Here is an 18,486-nt window from a genome sequence, read left to right on the forward strand (position 1 = left end):
GGACCTTTCCTGTCTTGCTAAGCGCTGTATTTGCAGCATCTGGCACACGACCTGTCATCCGGGTGCATGTACACATCTGTTGAACTAAGGTGCAGTTAATTAGGGCATGGAATCCCAGCCTTCCAGCCAGTTTATAATGGTATAAAGATTCTATAGCAGGACCAGAGAAGAGAAGCAGAAAGGATGAAAGGAATGAGAAGTAAGTTCAATAAGGAATTGTGAAAAAAGTTAAGACAGAAGGGAAGGCCTGGGGATCATTTGTTCACTTCACAACTCAACTCCTTATCAGGAAAAATGTGGAACGATTGCTCTCGATTGTCACAAACTTCTAAATCAGAGGCGGAAACAAACAGGAGCACTTCTGTTGGTCCCAGGAAGAACTTTAGCAACATCAGGTTAAAGGTCTGTAGTTCAGGGCTCAGCATACTGTGCTTTCCGTGGCTTGCTCCACCTTTATCAAGGGGTGGACTGTGGGTGGCCTACCCGATAACTCTTCTTCCCTTCATGGTTAGTAAAAGAATCATGATTTCATTTAAGGTGGTAATGTGTGTGCTTCTGGGAAATTTCCTATCCCAGTCTTTCTGGTCAATGGGATGTAAGGTGAGATGTGTGGGAAAAACAATACCATAATTTAATCGCCTAAAGAGAATTACTGGGAGTTGCATCCTTTTGTATTCTTCTTTTCTTCTTTCCTGATGCTTGGAAGGTAGATGTGATGCCAGGAGCTGCAGGTCCAGCAGTTATTTTGTATTTTATGGCCTTGAGCACGGAAGTCACACATGAGGAATAGCATAGAGAGAGAGAAACATCTTGGGTCTCTGATGATTTCATGGAGTTGCCATACTCCTTTTGTGGAATTAAAGTCCTTGAATGCTTCAGCCATTATTATTTTGCATTCTGATCTTACGTGTAGCCAAACTTAATTCTAACTGCTATTTCTCACTTTTTTAAAAAATTTCTCACTCTTTAATCAAGTATATCAAGTCTCTCTTCCAGACTATCTTAAAAAAATAATAGAAAGTCAACAATACTGGACTATAACTGCCTGAATTCAGAGTTCTTTACATTCGTAAGATGGAAAGGAGATTCAAGCCAATTGACAAATTACAGAAAACGTTTAAGAAAGATAAAAGACGATATATGCAGAATCTCCCACATAGAGTGGCAATCAAACAGGCCCGGCAATGTATTTGAAGAGACTTTTAGGCATATACAAATGGTGGCTAACAAATGTTCATTGCCTGAACTGGAAATTATCATTAATCAAAATAAACTAGGAATAAGAAAGTAGGTGCTGTTCCTTTAAAAAGATCATTAATTTTAGCCCATTTTCATGGAATTCTGGTGGGTAAGAGCTGCGAATAGAGTCTCTCAATATATTTTACAATCATCAGGCCCTTGTTAAAGTTTAGGTATTATGTTTTGTCCCCTGAGTAATGAAGAATGGAGAAGAACAATAAAAATGATAAAAGGGATAGATGATAGGGCATTTGAAAAAAAAAAATAAAAAAGATTGTTCAGCCTGGAAAAGAAAAGTAAAAGAGGACTTTTAAAGTATCTCATGAATATTAATGGTTATTACAAGGAAAGTGGTAGGTTCTTAATCACTAAAGTGAAACAAAATTAAATCACTTTATACTGAAGAATGTGCTGATAGTATTTATGCAATCTGGTGTCATGAGGACACATTGAAAAGCCTCAGTCCCTAGAGCTCTTTCCAGTCTCGAGTGGGTATGAGGTATCCAGGTATCCCACTGCGATTTCTCACCCCACGATCGCTGAACCTGACGTCCGTGTGGCAAAGAAGGGCTTTTCCCAGAAACGCAGGACCACAGGGTTTGGTTTGGACACGCAGGACCTCTTAGAATTGTCCTGAATCTTTCTCTGAAACTCAATGACTGGAAAATTCCTGGAAATACATTCCATTTCTTTTTCTTTTTTTTTTTTTTTTAACCAAAGAATAAATGGCAGACACCAGCGATTGCCCACCTCCAGCGGATGCTGTGTCTCATGAATAAATAAAATCTTAAAAAAAAAAAAAAAGTCTGGTGGCTTATTTATTTAAAAAAAAAAAAAAAAAAAAGATCCCTGGGTCCTCTCCTACTCCACTCCCTATAAATAACCGCCTGACGGAGAGGACCCCCCCACCCCCCCATCCCCCCACCCCCCGCCCTGTAAGCTTTAGGCCAACCTGAGCTGCCGACCTGAGGTCAAGGGTCGCTCCCCGGGTCACCGGGCCGCCGCCCCACAGAGTCCGAGCGGGGTCTGGGGCGCTGCCGCCGCGCGGCCTGGGGCTGAGGTGGAAGGCGGCCGGGTCCAGCCGCCGGTGCCCTCTCGCCGCCCTCGGGGGGTTCGTGGCTGCGGGGCGCGCCCGGACCCGGAGCTGCGCGGCATCGCCTCCCGCTCCCGGCGCGTCGCGTTGGCGAGGCCCGAGGCCCCGGCCGCATGGCGGCCGCCGTGTGAGCGCGCGGGGCGACGACGCCCTGGGCAGCCGCGGGCTCCCACAGACCGCCTCGAGGCGCTTCTGCTCGGCCGCCGCGGGGCGCTTTCCCACAGGCGCCCCTTCCCGCGCCCACACTCCCAGGGTGCCTTGCAGCCAGGCCGTGGCCCCGTGACCCGGTAACGACCCGGGCGCTTCAGGTCAGCGGGCAGTTGGGGGGGGGCGGGCCGCGCCCTGACCCCGCAGTCGCCGCACGCGAGGCTCCCTGGAGTCGGAGCCGCTGGGCCCGGCGGAGAGGACCCGGCGACCGCGGCTGCCCGCGCTGCTCAGGCCCCGGACGCGACCCCGCGAGGAGGTTTCGGGGCCGCGCCCCGCCAGCCGGCCCTGGCCTCGCCCGCACCCGGCCCTGCGGCCCAGCCCCGCGAGGCTTCGCCCAGAGCACGGGGCCCGCGTTCGGCGCATCCCCCGGGCCCGCCCCGAGCCCCTGCGACCCGGAGAAGGACCGAGGCCCTGAAGGGTATCGGGGCTGTTTCCCTTCAGTGGCCGTTACCGTTTCGGAGTAAGGAAAGTGAAGGCAGATTCCGTAACTTCAAAAGCTCTAAATAAAAATAAAAAAAATATACTGAAAACCCTTCAAAAAGAAAAGCGACTGTGCGCGTATTCTGCTTAAAAAGCGAGACTTCTAGAGACTAGAACAACCGTATTTCCCTTTAGCCGAATATACCGAAAACCTTTCCAAAAGGAAGGCATCTGTGTCCATAGGGCATTTAAAAAGTAAGACTAAAAAAAAAAAAAAAATTAAATAAAATAAATAAAATAAAATAAAATAAAGTAAAATAAAATAAAATAAAATAGTAAGACTTTTAGGGGCAGCCCGGGGGGGCTCAGCGGTTTAGCGCCGCCTTCAGCAGGGCTCCCTGCGTGGGGCCTGCTTCTCCCTCTGCCTGTGTCTCTGCTTCTCTCTCTCTGTGTCTCTCATGAATAAATCTTTTCTTTTAAAAAAGTAAGACTTTTAAATAAAAAGTAGAACTTTTTAGAGACTAGAAAAATTAAGTTTCTGTTTAGCCTAAGCTAACGAGATGAGAACCTAGAATTTTAATTCCAAGGAATATTTTCTCACAGAAATAGGTCATATGTGTGTATGTAGATACATACATTTTATAAAATGAAGAGAGATAATGAAGAAAAGATGTTAAGATGTTGCTGGAATTCCACTAGTCTACTTTGTGCTTCTTGATGGAAAAAAGGTTTAGTACTGGTCTTCCTAAAATATGTATATACGTGGGAATCCCTGGAGGGCCCAGCGGTTGTGCGGCTGCCTTCAGCCCAGGTCGTGACCCCCGGGGTCCCTGACTGAGTCCCGCTTCCGGTTCCCTGCACGGGGCCTGCTTCTCCCTCTGCCTGTGTGTCTCTCATGAAGAAATACAATCTTTAAAAAAATATATTCATACATATATATTTATATTTGCTTTTCTCGGTTGGAAATTACCTATTTTCTTAGAGACTTTTCCTGGTTTTGGAACTACCACTTCTACTCTACTTCCCTCTGCATGCAGAAGATTGGGGGTCTTTTTAGATGATTCTGCATTCCATTCACCTTAAGAGTCTATCCTTTGATAGCATTTCTATAGACCAGCAGCCACTGAACATCTTTTCTAGTGGAAGAACAGGTTGGCTGAGTCAGGCATCCACTCCTTTAGGTAGATAAATTGGCCTGGGGCCCAAGGTAAGGTGAGCTTTCTTTGCTCCGTGCATCATCACTCCACCTAGTTCAAGTTCAGACGCCTTCTGTGATTTTAGAAATTCTCTGGGGAAGTGCGCCCTTGCTTTTAGCCTGAGGCTGGCTCAGAAACGTCACCTTTCACCTACTTAAAAGTTTTGCATGGTAGAGAGATTTACTATTCAAGTAGCTATTTCTAGCTCCTTCACTGCTTAAAAACAACAACAACAAAAAAGAAAAACCCGAACCTTCCAAATCAGTTTCAGTTCCTGTGGTATCAAATCTGACTTAATGCTATTACTTTGTCCACAGACCAACTAAATATTTTGTTGGGTTAAAAAAAAGAAAAAGCCCAACTCTTCTACCACTAGGGCAATAAAAGTCATCTTTTCAAAATAGAGCCCTGCAGTTGTTTTAGCCATTTCTGTTTTGGTTTGCATGTGTTTGCTTTGGGGAGGCAGTGTACCTGCACTCGTGTCTTTTTTTTTTTTTTCCTTTTGTGGTATTTAAAATGGATAAACTCTTCAAAAACACGCAAACACTTTCAGATTCAGAAGAAGAATGTCCAAAGACAATAGTTTGGAGTAAACTTCAGCCTTTGAAAAGAAACGTCGGTCTTGTATAAATAGTGCGTGCCTTTAGAGAAGATGGCTCTTTGCTGGGTTAAGGGAAGCCAAAGCATGAGGAATAGTAGAGGAATTTGCTTTGGATCTTTGAGCCCCTCTCGCTTCAGACATCCCCGAAAATCGTTTCGTTTTACAAAATTGGACGATGTGTGCGAGAACAGGGTAAGGATGACGATACCGCGCATGTTGTTTACCCGATCTCCGCAGTAACTGCGTTTCTAGTTGTTTTTTGGGGGGGGGAAGGGCGGTCCTCCCCGCCCCGGTCCCGCCCTCCCGGGGGGGCCCGTCGCGGCCGCAGAGCCCGCGCCCCCGCCCCCCGCCCCGCGCCCGTGGCGGCTGCGTCCCGGCCGCGGCGGCTCCGCGCACGACCCGTAGTAACCCCGTCCCGCCCCCGCCGGCCGCGCCGCGCTCCCGGCCGGGCTTCGATAGGCCCAGCCCCGCACGCGCCACCGCCCGCGGGCCAATGGGCGGCGGCCTCCCTGCATATGCAACGAGCGCCGGCCGGGGAGCGCGTCCCGGGCGGGTCGGCTCAACAGACGCTGGGCGGCCGGCGCCGGGCTCGACGCTGCGGCGGTGGCGGCGCGGCTGGGGCGGCGGCGGGGGCGGCGGCTGGGGCGGCGGGGCCCCCCCGGGAGGGCGCGGGAGCTCGGGGGGTGCAGCCGGGCCTGCGTGGGCCCGACGCCGGAGGACGCGGTGAGTGCGGCGGGGGCGGCGCGGCCTGGGCGCGGGGGGGCGGGGGCGCCCGTGACCGGGGGCGGGGGGGGGGCGCTCTCAGCCCCGTGCGGCGCGGCCGGCGGGAGGAAGGTGCGCGGCGGCCCCGGGGGCGGCGGGGGCGGCGGGGGCGCCCGGGTGGGCTGTGCGCGGCGGCCTGCGGGGAGGCGGCGGCCCGCGTGCTGGGCGAGCATCCCCGACGCGCGCGGAACTGGCCCATCCGCCCGCTGAGAAAATGCGCCCGAGCTGTCTGGTCCCTGCGGCCCCTCCGCGACGGACGTCCTTAAAAATCCTATGGACGCCGCGGGAGGAGTGGGCCTTGCGACAGCGATCAGCCGAGGACAATGGCAAGCGGTTGACGTTTATTAGGGCTTTCTGGCCGCCCGGCCCTGCCCTGCCCTGCCCTGCCCGCCCGCAGCCCTCCGCGCCGGCGCTCGTTCCCGGTCCACAGCTGCGGAAGCTGCGGTTGGGACACGTGAACCTGCCCGGGACCCCGGCGAGGGAGAGAAGCCGGGCTTGACACCGGCCTGTCTGAAAATCCAGACCTCTGCATCCTGCTGCCTCTCCTTGGTGGCTGGCTGAATCGTTTTTTTTTTTTTTTCTTTTTTTTTTTTTTACCCTTCCCTCGGGTGGGCCGGGGGAGCTGTCGTGTGATGACCTTCTTTCACGATGACCTTCTTTGGTGGTGATCAGCACCTCTCTTTTGTTTCCCCAGGTTAGTCCTGGGAGTTGAAGGTTGTGGCAGAGTTGCCCCAGAACTGTGTTGGAAGGTGATGGGAGGGCAGCGCTGTTGTGAGACGGTGGTGGTCATTTGCTCAGACTTTATTCTTTTGTTTTCTGGCATCTTCCTCCGCAGTTCGTACCCTTAGGGATGACTAAGACTTGTGTAGTCACCGTGGCAGGTTCTTCACACTTTTTCATGCTCCTATAGGAGGAAAGGGTCAAGGTGACAAGTCAGCTGATGTTTTTGGGTCTCCGATGCTGGATTTGTTCAGACGTTTGGACGGGATTTAAAGCTGAAATATTCTTTGAGTCTGAAATGTCCTTCTTTTTTTTTTTTTAATTTTTATTTATTTATGATAGTCACACAGAGAGAGAGAGAGAAAGAGAGAGGCAGAGACGCAGGCAGAGGAAGAAGCAGGCTCCACGCACCGGGACCCCGACGTGGGATTCGATCCTGGGTCTCAGGCAGGCGCTAAACCGCTGCACCACCCAGGGATCCCTTAAATGTCCTTCTTGAAGGAAACAAGGAAGGAAAAGGGTTGGAAGAAATGAAGGATTGGATAAATTAGGAGCAGAAAATCATGCCGGGTGTCTGGTTTTTCGGGGAGGGGTGTTGTGGAGAGTCAGATCTTAAAGCCTCAGGATCTTTCTCATTGCTTATGTGCTTCCCTGCTGTCTGGTTCTGCTTAAATGACTATTTCCATTCCTCATTCAATTAATTGCTCAGCTAGAGCCTTTTAGCTCATGTTGTATTTTAGGTACCATGTAAGGTGCTGGGAGTATAGCGGTGAAGGGGATTGGTGTGATCCTTGCCCTCATGGAGGAAACAGATAGGAAGCAAATCATGATACAGACAAATATATAATTACAAATTATGAGAAATGCAATGAAGGAAAAGTGTATGAGTAAAGATTATAATGAGGGTTGTGGAAAGTAGGGAGTTTTTGAATTGATAATGGTGTGATTTTACAGCCTTGCATTCTGAGTCTGTAATTAAATGTACCTAATGCAAGAGTTTGAGAACTTTTGAACAGTAATGTTCTGTTCGTTTCATGGTGTCTGCTCCTACCCAGAATATCACTGTAGCTCACATTACAAGATAGAAAAATGAGATAGAACTTTTGAAGCAGTCATTCTGCCTTACAGCCTAACTGTTCTGTGACACTTAAATTTTCCCTTTGGAACACAAACATTTGGGAACCCAGAATCTTTACGTAAGCTTTGGACTTGGCCTGGAAAGCCAGGCCAAAAAAGGTGATAGGTTTTCCTAACTTAAACAGCATCATAACTATCAAAGGTATCCAGGGTAGTTTACACTTAAAATTCTTGCCTCTTAGGAGACAAAGTGATTATGTGGTTTGGGAAATAAAAGCCGTTGAGTATATGAATATTTCAGTTGAATGTGTATTAAGCCAATACAAATAATTCATTGCCGTACTTTTACTGAATGCCATCTGCATGCAGAACACTGCTAGGTGTACCATGTGGAATAAAAAAAAAGGTGAATTTGACAAAGTCCTTGTTTTCAAGGAGATTTAAATGTAATGAATATTAATACTCAGACTGAAGTCATGCCCGGTCCCCCCTACTTTTTCAAAGTAATACCATGTTAGCCCATTTGATCCTCTTAAGAGCCTTATATCACCAGCAGAAATATTGAGAAGGAAATTTGGAGGTAAAATTGTCAGACATGGTGATTAATGGTTGGGAGAAGACATCCAGTGATTGGAGCCACCAGTATAGAGGTGGTGTAGACCCCTGGGCTTGCTGTGGGATTACCCAGGAATGAGAAGTGGAGGAGGCCTGGAATGGAGCTGGGAAGAGGGGGGCTGAGAGGCCTGGGGAAGTGGGGGCATAGCCCCCTGGGAGCTGTATCCCTGTAGCCAATGAGGAAGCTCCTGTGGGAGGGAAGTTGAGTAACATCCTAAGGATTTAGCTACTCCGGGTCACGGATTCCCTTTCACACCCACATTGCTGGTAGAGGTGAGGTGGAGAGCAGAAGTGACTGGAAGGTGAAGGAAATGGAGATGGCAAGATAGGACATTTTCTAAGGGTTTTGATTTTATCATTTAAGTTTAAATGCTGATGGGAATGTGGGTGTTCTTTGAAATGGAGAAGTTGGATACAGATGAGAAAAGTGTTCGCTTATTTGTGCAAAGTTCCTGAAAAGATAGATGGGAGGGGGTGGGATCCCAGTGAGGCCTGTGCCTTAGCTGGAAGGTGGGCCCCTCTTCTGTAGTGACCCTAGACAGGTCTGTAACTGATCTGATACTAATCAGTACTTTATCCTCGAGCCCTGGCATTTCCAAAAAAATTGCCAAGAAAAATCAAGTCCAGTTTTAGCTCACTGATACGGTCTTTACAAAACCTCACTATGGACGCATTGTGTGAAATTGATTTAATATGTGATGTAGTGTTGATTTCATCTACCTTAATAGGGTATATACTTTCATCTGTCTTGTGATTATTGTTTCTCTCCTGAAAAAGGAGACATTATAAACATTAAATCTTGTGATTTCTTCTACATGCTATTTTTAGTTTCATAAGAAAGTTTTTAGACTACTTCTGTTTCCCTGACATTTTAAATGACTTAGTTCTTTTTATTTAAAAGTTTAGCTTCTGTTTTTACTGGAATATGTTTACTTCTACTAAGGTTTCCCACTCTGAGGGATAAAGAATTGGTGGATGATTCAGTGGGTTCAACTGATCTGCTAATTCTTTTTTTTTTAATTTTTTATTTTTTTAAAAGATTTTATTTATTCGTGACACACACACACACACAGAGAGAGAGAGAGAGAGAGAGAGAGAGAGAGAGAGGGGCAGAGACACAGGCAGAGGGAGAAGCAGGCCCCGTGCAGGGAGCCCGGCCTGGGAATCACACCCTGGGCTGAAGGCGGTGCTAAACCGCTGAGCCACCCGGGCTGCCCATGATCTGCTAATTCTTAAATAGCACTGAAGACACCTGAATAACCTTTTGGATAAACCACCTCCAATTACAGGTTTCCACTTGTTTGTGAAGATATTTGTTATAAGATACACAGGGACACTGCTTTATTCATTCATAGATTTATTTGGTGCCTATCTTGCAAGACACTGGGAATTTGAAAATGATTGGTAGTCTGTTCTCAGACTTCCTCATGGTTCATGGAAGGAAAAGTGTACGGACGTTATATGGTGTAGGCAGAGAAGGTCTGAGAGCAGGTGTGTTGCAGTGTGGAGTAATCAGTACAGACAGAGCAGAGGAGGGAAAAGGGGAGACCTGGTGGCGAGGATAGCCCGGTTTCCCAGAATGCGTTGGGCTGACAGCAACAAGGGAGCCAAGGAATAGAGTGTTTGACTTTGAATTTGGTCTGGGTGTGTATGTCTACAAATATGTACACATTGGTAATGTTATAATAATATCAAAGAATATTAGAAAAATTAAAAACACTTGCTATCATAATGTTGTTCAAGAGGGGAAAAGCTGTTCATTTTTCTGTCCCCTACGTAGGAAGAAATCCCATTTACACTCTTCTGGTACAAAGCCTAGTTTTTCTTCTTCTAAACTAATGGTCTTTGGAATAAGGCTGATAACCAACACCTTTATAGTACTTCCTCTGGTCAGGTACTGCTGCAATTTTTTTCTCACTTTTAATATATATATAAGTATTTTTTTCCCAACCATTCTTATTTCACAGATGAGAAATGGAGGCACGGGAGATCTAAAGCGACTTGCCTAAGCGTGTGCTGGATCTCAGCTCCGGCAGTTTGGTTCCAGAGTCCATGTCCTTAGCGCAGGCCGTGCACCTCCTGTCTGGGGCGACAGTTTGGCTTGAGATCTTACTGAGCGCTGAAGACAGGATTATACCAGGAAAGGAACAGGGACAATGTTTATCTCTTTTAATTACACATAGTTTACTGCCCCCCAAAGCCCTCCTTTACAGGGGGACATAGAGAGTAACAACCTAAATGGAGGGAGTTTAAACTAGAGTTTTCTTCTTGTACTTGAATGTGAATACTTAAGGTCACATCCTCCTTTAACATTCCTTCAGGGCTCAGTATCATTGCCATGTTAGAATTTTTTGCATCGGGGATATAAAGCAATTTGGGATGCTATAATCTACTAATATCATTTTCTTCGTTTTCTTTCTGTTAAAATAATAGATATGCTTTCTGTATGTCTTTCTGTATGAAAAATATTTTATAATATTTAATCCAGTTAAACCCACTCCCTGCCCCCAAATCCTCCAGTTAACCACTACTGTGAATTCGTTGATCTGAATTTTATTACTTGTAGGCATTTCTCTACAATTTTACTGTCCGCAGTTTTACTGTTCACTTTATGTGATTTTAAACTTCCGGATAGATAGTATTGTAGGATTGTGCAACATACAGTTTTTCACTCCTTATCACTTAATCATTGTGGTTTCCTCAATGAGTTTCATCAAAGTGGTTATGTACATGTCTGTTTAGCTCATTTATTTTCACTGTGACATGGTATTGCATTTTAGGACTAGACCACATTTTATTTGCCCTTTGCTCTGGTGGTAGGCCTTTAGGCTGTTTACTATTGTTGTTGGCATTATGAGTATTAGCATAAGTGTTCCTGAACACCATTCTTTGTCTAATTCCATTTTTTTTTTAAAGATTTTATTTATCTATTCATGAAAGACTGAGAGAGAAGCAGAGACACGGGCAGAGGGAGAAGCAGGCTCCCTGCCAGGGAGCTTGATGCAGGCAGGACTCGATCCCAGGACCCCGGAATTACTCCCTGAGCCCAAGGCAGATGCTCAACCACGGAGCCAGCCCCCCCCCCCCCCCCCCCCCCCCCCCCCCGCGTCCCTTTAATCCCACTTTTTACCCTGGAGTCCTCCCTGTGCTCCTTTTTCTTTGTACATTCCTAGCTCAGGTGTCCTCTAATCTTGTCCTTATTTGACTTAAGGTACTTCTCTGTCCGTCTTAGTTGTACAAACCACAGTGGGTGCTTTTCCTCTAAAGTTCTTTTTAGTAACTTTTAATTAATCTTGTTTGGCTTTCTTCATTTTTATTTCTGTTTTTGTTCTCAGGCAATTCTGCAGATATATACCTAATATCATTTCATTTTAAATTCCAGTAATGACTGTAGGGATAATTCACTCATGCCCTTCCTCTTGAGAGATTTTTATCAGTTCTACTTTTGATTAAGCCAGTTCTGTATTTTAGTACTTGTTTCATAATTTTTCTCTAAAATGTACCTGTTGCCACTGTAATTTGGTGACTAGGAAATACGGACTTGGAGTGAAGATGGCTTGAATTTGAGTTCCGGGTTTATGTTTTTTTTTTTAAGATCTTATTTATTTATTCATGATCTTATTTATTTATTCATGAGAGAGAGAAAGAGAGAGAGAGAGAAAGAAAGAAAAGCAGGCCCCATACAGGGAGCCCGACATGGGACCCGATCCCGGGTCTCCAGGATAAGGCCCTGGACCGAAGGTGGCACTAAACCGCTGTTCCGGGTTTACTTAATCGCTATTGGCCTTGGCCTGTTTAGCACCTCTGTGATTCAGTTTCTTTTATAAAACAGAGATCGTAATGGAGTATACCTGTAGATCGTTATAAAGGATTATGTGAGGTAAGTGTCTGCATGTCGTCAATAATCAATAAATATTAACTATTTTATTTCAGAGTATGGAATGTATTCTAAGTCTAGTTTTCTTATTGCCTTCCGAAGCACCATTATTATCTTTACAAATACACTTCAAAGAAATGTCTGATGTGTTGTATTGGCTTATTAGGAGATGGGGAAGGGATAGTGTGAATTGTGGAAAATTGAGAGACATTTGCCAGTTTGTTATATTTTAACATCAGTAATTTAGGATTTATCTTGTGCTTTAATTAGCTGGAAATGTATCTAAAAGACATTGAAAGTAGTTTGACATGGTATACTTCTCATTCAAGTAACTTCCTCTCATTCAAGAAACTCATTCAAGAGTTTCCTCTTGTTTTACATACCTTTTGTAATAAGACGTTGATAATGATTCAGGTAGCATTCCTACACACACTAATTATCCTGTATCATCACCTTTCTGCTGTTGAGTGGAGAAGGAATCATTGCCAACCATGTGTATAAAGCTTGCTGTGTAAATTTGAGCTGGTTCTTTAATTTTTCTAAGACTTTCATTTCAGTTTCTTTAACATAAATATTTTAATTATTCTCTCCTCGCGAAGTTATCATGAGCGTTGAGGGAGACAGCAGATGGTAGTTTAGGGTACACAGGTGACCTTCTGTGTTGGTTGCTTGCCTCATTTCTCTGCCTCCTCTGCCCCCCCCTCTCCCATTTTCTTCTTTGTTCTACCTTTCTTCCTCCTTCCTTTCTCTGCTCTTTAATGAAAGAATCTGCACATATTTAATGTAGACAATTGAGTTTGTTCCTGCATACACCTGTAATTGACATGTTTGTCACTCCCACGGGCTTCCTTGTGTCTCTTTGTGTTTTGTTTTGTTTTTCTCCGTCCTCCAGAAGCCGTTTTTTGCTGAGCAGTAACGAGGTATTCTGAATCTGATGTGTGAGGGAACTCATCCTATAATAAAAGTGTACATTATTTAAGGGGGAGTAGGAAGTCTTATTTTCTTAAGGACAAGAATGTTCAATCTACGGGAAGATACTTACAAGATGTGGTTAATGTTGAGTGAGCAATACAGAGGACAGAATGGTCATGTTTGGCCAGGGTGACCAGGAGCAAAAGGAGACAGGAGTTGGATTTGAAGACGCAGTTGTGTTTGAGAAATGTACTCAAATGGGATGTCCAGGGCAGTTGCCAAGAGCAGGCCCGACAGATAAAATTGAGGCATTCCCCACAGGAGTTAGGGGGTCTAGGGAAGCAGGGAGGATAAATCACCTCCCAGAGGGCAAGCAAATAACAGAGGCCTGGAGAACAGAGACCGTTAAGGACTTGTATAAACTCATTTATTTGATTCCTTCAATTCAGAAGGTAATTTTTGAATGAATGGAAGTTTCTAGGAGTAGAAAGGGACTGAGCAGCCAGCAAGTGGAGAGAACCGAGTGAGTTCTGAGTTGTTAGAGGAAGAGTATTTGGGATCCAGCCCAAGTTGTTTCCAGCCTGCCTTGGTGACTTGGGGTGGCCCTGCCCCTGCCGAGCCTGGCGCTGGGGCAGTCTCCACACCATCTAGCCTTTCTGGAGTTGTTTCCTTGTCTAGAATCCTTTTCTTGCTCAGTAGTGTTACCATCTGCTGCTCCACCAGTGTTTTTTCTTTTACCTTCCTTTCTGCTTCCTTTTACTTGCCTCAGGATTTTTGTTATCTATGCTATATTTCTTCGGTTCCTTTGAAACTTTATTAGCTTTGTGCATTTCCTTCTGTGTGTTCATTTTATGTGTTTACTACTTGGAATTCACAATTGGGGTGTTTGCATGAGTTTTATTAGATACTAACTGCACTGCTGAAATAGTTCTTAACTTTTTGAATATTATTTTAGTTCTAAATTGATTTCATAGATATGTTATAGGTCGTTTTTCTGCATTGATGTTTCTGGGTTGTAAAATTTCAATAACACCCTGGCCAACATTATTAAAAAGTTCTCCTTCAACCACAGAAGTTTCTTCTTTCTTTCTTTCTTTCTTTCTTTTTCTTTTTCTTTCTTTTTTTTACTTTTATCAGGATTTGCAGTATTCCTCATTCTGATTCTTGACTTTAGGTTTTTTACTGTAACGCTAAAATAACCAGAAACTCCTCTCTTCCCATTTGAGACTGATTTGATCTCTGGGCTTGATACCTCATGTTGACTTCTAAGATGAAATTTAAATTTAAATTTCTAAGAGTTTTAGTTCCACAGAAGACTAGAATGAACTACAATTAATTAATATTAGAACTGTGTATGATATAATTTTAACATAAATAGAATTCACATTAATTGAAATTATACCACATGGACCACAACCACATTGGTCATTATTATTATTTTTACATATCTACATATTTTACATACTATTTTTACATATCCTGAGTCATTTTCCTTTTGTATTATAATTTTCCATATTGCTAGTGTGCTAGAGTCTGAGAATTTGTATTCATCGTTTACCCTGAAATAGGCCAGTCTTTGTAGACTGATGCTTATTTTAACAGAACAGCACTCTTCTTAGAAATTCAAAGTGTTTAGTTTGTATATCACTTTTCTAAGGCATAAAAGGCATACCTGTTCTATCCAGTAGCATCTTGAGGTGGAAGGTGGTGGGAGGTCATAGTTGGGTGGGAGTAGGTAATGTCAAGGAGGGAGCTCATGGGACCCCACGTGTGAGGAAGGAGTAGAGAGGAGTGATGAAGGACTTGGGCTTTGTGACCACTCTGTTACTTGAATCCCCAAATCTAGTTCCACTGTTTTAGTTTTGTGACCAGAGCAAATTCCTTAACCTCTGAGCTTTGGTTTCTTTAGGATAAGGGTGAGGTTGGCCTCGTAGGGTACTTATACTCTCAAAGGTGTATGCAGCCCATCTCTAGGGTACAGGAAGGAATGTTAGAAACTTTATTTCTTTCTAAAATTTCCATATTTTCTGCATGATTCGTAGTGTTTGCAGTATGCTAGGATCACAGTACATATAGACAATATTAAGGGTAGACATGTTTGGAATACCAGTAGTTTTTACCACAAGGGGCTTGTTATAATTCTTAAAGTTTAGAGACTGGGCTCCTAGATAAAAAGCTAGGCCCTCCTTGGAGGCTTATTAGTTTGGGGGAAACTTTAGAGATGAATGGAGGATGGAATGAGTTTGAAGAGCTTGGGTTAGTTGGTTCTGGGAAATGGATTCAGAGGTGTTAGATGTAGGGAGCATGTCTACAAGTTCATTTGAAAAATGGGGGACATAGTGAAACTGGCATGTGTGATGACTTGGGTTAGTTTGTAAAAGTCTTAAACCGTGTATTTTTACACTATATCATGTATTAGAAGATTACATGTTAGAAATTTGGTTGATATATAACCCAGAAACCTGAGTCAGTATTAGAGAATTGCTCTTGATGCATGGATAGTTAGCCTCCAGATAACTGAGAGCTGACTGTATGTATGTTTAAATTACTAATGTTTATTTATATTGTGTGATGCCAGCAGACAGACATGTTAACTATAGGTGATTAATTATAGCTTTGTGTTTCTTACTATTAATTTTAAATTGGCTTTATGAGATAATATGTTACCTTGTTGGATGTGTTTCTTTTGGGCTCCTCAAGGGGTATGTTTAATGTATTCCTCCCCTGGAAAAGAGCTCTGTGAGGACAAGTATATTTGTATTTTATTTATACCCAGTATATAGAAGATAACTCCTATTTTGTTGAATGAATCGGTCCTTGCATCCCTGCACAGTAAAGGACACGAGATAGTGTTCATTAAATGAAGGGGAAAGATTTGAACATAACACTGAAAAAATTTTGGAAAGCCAACAACCTGACACAAAATGACCAGTGTGTGCTTATTAGTGTGAGCTCAGGAATGCTGAAAGAGTAGACTTCCTGTTGGTAAAATATGCATTTGAATAGCTAGCTGGCTGAGTGATATATACAGATATAATTTAGAAATTTCCTGATAAAGAAGATAGGAAGGTGTGATAGGTTGTCTCAGGCCAGGCCAGGTTCTTGAATTTTAATATCATGACTACTTGTTGCCTTTTTAAAGCCTTTAACACTCCTGACAGTGTCCTCATCGACCTTCATTATCTGTTGGTTTCTAGGGCACAGTTCTTGGTTTCCTTACCTTTCTAACTGGCTTTTGTAGTGTCTGTCCTTAATCTTTTTTAAGTGAATATACTATTTTTGAAGGATTCCATGGTTTTGACTCTAATAGGAATAGGGTCAGTGATGGTTCTAAAATCAGCATCCACAGCTCTGTTGGGAGGCCCAAGTGCTGTATTTCTGACAATATCTTGAGTATCTCTTCTGGTTATTCCCACAAACTTAATATCCATCCCTGTCCGTATACACCCCCCCCCCCCATGTTTCTATTCTTCCTCTTACATTCTTCATATCTATAACAAGACACCCAACCTTCTAGAAATGTTGATACTAATTTTCATAGATTAGTCTTAACATTTCCCTGTGTCCTATTGGTTTTACCTTGAAGTCTCTACAGTTGGTCCTGCTTCTTCTGTAAGTAGTGCCCTAACCTCTAGATCTCTTCCTTGTTCATTTGAGTTATTTTAATAACTACATGCCTGGAATCCTTTCTGGTTTCTTTTCTGGGATAACCCAAGTAAACGTTATGAAAAAACAAATTTGGTCAACTGCTTTGCTTAAAAAGCAATCTCATTCTGTCTGCTACATGTTTCTATTTTTCATTTTCACTTCTAACTTCCCTCCTATTTTCCTGTGCTGTATCTGTCAGGCTCCTTGAGATTCCTCATTCTTGGCTTGTTCTTGCCTCTGCCTTAGATGGGAGTGGAGGGAGGAGTCAGCACTGAGGGGTTGATTCAGCTCTGTGGCACCAGGCAGGACCTTCCATAGAGGCTTCAACTGAATCTCCAAGGACCAATTTGCGTTGGTAGTCTTTGTAGCTTCTTTTAATTCTCCCAGATTCTTCTAATTCAAGCCCAGGTCTAAGTTCGGGAGAGGATATTATTGGATCATCATGTCCATATTTTTGGTACAGGCCTCCTACGTCATAGGCTGCTGGATCCCTGTGGGTGTCACGTTTGCCGAAGTCTCTGGGGGTAGAGGTGGGAGGGAAGCGGCATCACATAGACAGGAGCAGTGCTTCTCTCCCCAGATGTTGCAGGCCAGGCGATGTGGGCTGTGCAGGCTACCATGATCATGCTGGAGGTTGTTTTATAATCAGAAAAAGACTTAGGAACAAATCCTCTTTGGGACATGGGAGCTGTGGAAGAGAGGTTATTACCACGCTGAATGTTGGCTTCACTGATGTGCTCCTTGTCCTTCTTGGACTTCAATCCACTTTGGCTTAGCTGAGTTTTCTTTAATGCTGCTTAATGTATTGAATAATCTTTTGACCACTGATCTGAAGTGCTCCTGTTGTCAAATATAAAAATCTCGTGACTGTTTTCTGGTTTTAAAATTCTGTACCACAACAGTTAGAGATCAGTTAGAGATCAAAAACAGTGTTAGTTTTGATCTCTAATAGGGCAAGTATGTACTAAGTATTCTTGTTCTCAAGTTTCATTAGCAAATCTTAAAAAAATATTTTCCTCTAGATAAACTTCGGAATTAGTATCAAGTAATCACAAGAAGGTGAGTACAGTACAGTTAAATGTTTTGAGAGACTACATTCACATTTCTAAATCAAGTTTTTAATTTTAGTTCTAGTACAGTTAACATAGCTTTTATTATAGTATATAATATATACTAATATATTGTTATAATTGTATATTTTATTAGTTATTGCAGTTAAAAAACAAAATTTTACCAGTAAATTTGAAGACCTAATTGGTCTTATTAAACTATTCATGACTGAGGCAGCATCCCATTTAGTGAGTAGGGGGAGCGGGGATGGGGGGGGTGTAGAAAATGGAAGAGGGTGGGTGAGAAAGTTCTTAACAAAAGAAAAGGATTGTTTCAAGATCTTGGGATGGGAACGGCAGGGGTTCTTAATATGGAAATTAAACTCATCTTCTTTTGGGGCTGTGTGGACAAAGCCCATGTGACCTGTTACCTCACTGATGCTGATCAGAAAATTCCTGACTGACCCATTGAGGCTACATTTCTTGGAGAGGTAGAAACTGTAAGATTAGGTATTAAGTCCTTAAATGGTGGTTTGGCTTCAGTGATACTGTTTGGGCCTGTGTTTTTCTTTTTAACCTTGTGACATTTTTAATATCTTACTGTGCCTAGTTTATAAACAAAGCTTTGTCATAGGTATGCATGAATAGGAGAAAACGGTGTGGACGGGGATCAGTACTATCTATGGTATTAGGCCCACTGGGGATAAGGGTGGGGGGACTGCTTGTATCTAAGATATTATTTCAACATATAATCAATATAAAATTTTTTTTTTTTTTACTTTTTTTTCAATATAAAATTTTTAATGATATGTTTTATACTTTTTTCCATACTAAGTCTTTGTAATTCTATGTATATTTTACATTTAGAGCACAATTTGGACAAGCCATACTTAACTACATATGGCTAGAGCCTTCTTAACAATGTCAGTGATGGTGGTTACAACTGGCCTCCATTGCCTTTAATACTGAAAGTACCTTTAAGTATGATATTTGGTGTTGGTTTCGGATATATTTTATTAAGTTAAAGAAGTTTTCTTTTGTTTCTGAGTAAGGCATTCCTTTTAAAGTTA

General features: G+C 43.5%; 1 protein-coding gene across 1 annotated transcript in view; it reads left to right on the forward strand.

Moving 5' to 3' along the window:
• The first annotated feature begins 5,386 nt into the window (after positions 1 to 5,386).
• ACSL3 (acyl-CoA synthetase long chain family member 3) overlaps positions 5,387 to 18,486 on the forward strand; it is a 65,569-nt gene continuing 52,469 nt past the window's right edge. Inside the window, exon 1 of the mRNA XM_038585874.1 lies at positions 5,387 to 5,479. The gene's annotated coding sequence lies outside the window, so the exon portion shown is untranslated. The remainder of the gene's footprint in view (positions 5,480 to 18,486) is intronic.

The sequence above is a fragment of the Canis lupus genome, chromosome 37 (genome assembly GCF_011100685.1).
Source record: "Canis lupus familiaris isolate Mischka breed German Shepherd chromosome 37, alternate assembly UU_Cfam_GSD_1.0, whole genome shotgun sequence".
NCBI lineage: Eukaryota > Metazoa > Chordata > Mammalia > Carnivora > Canidae > Canis > Canis lupus.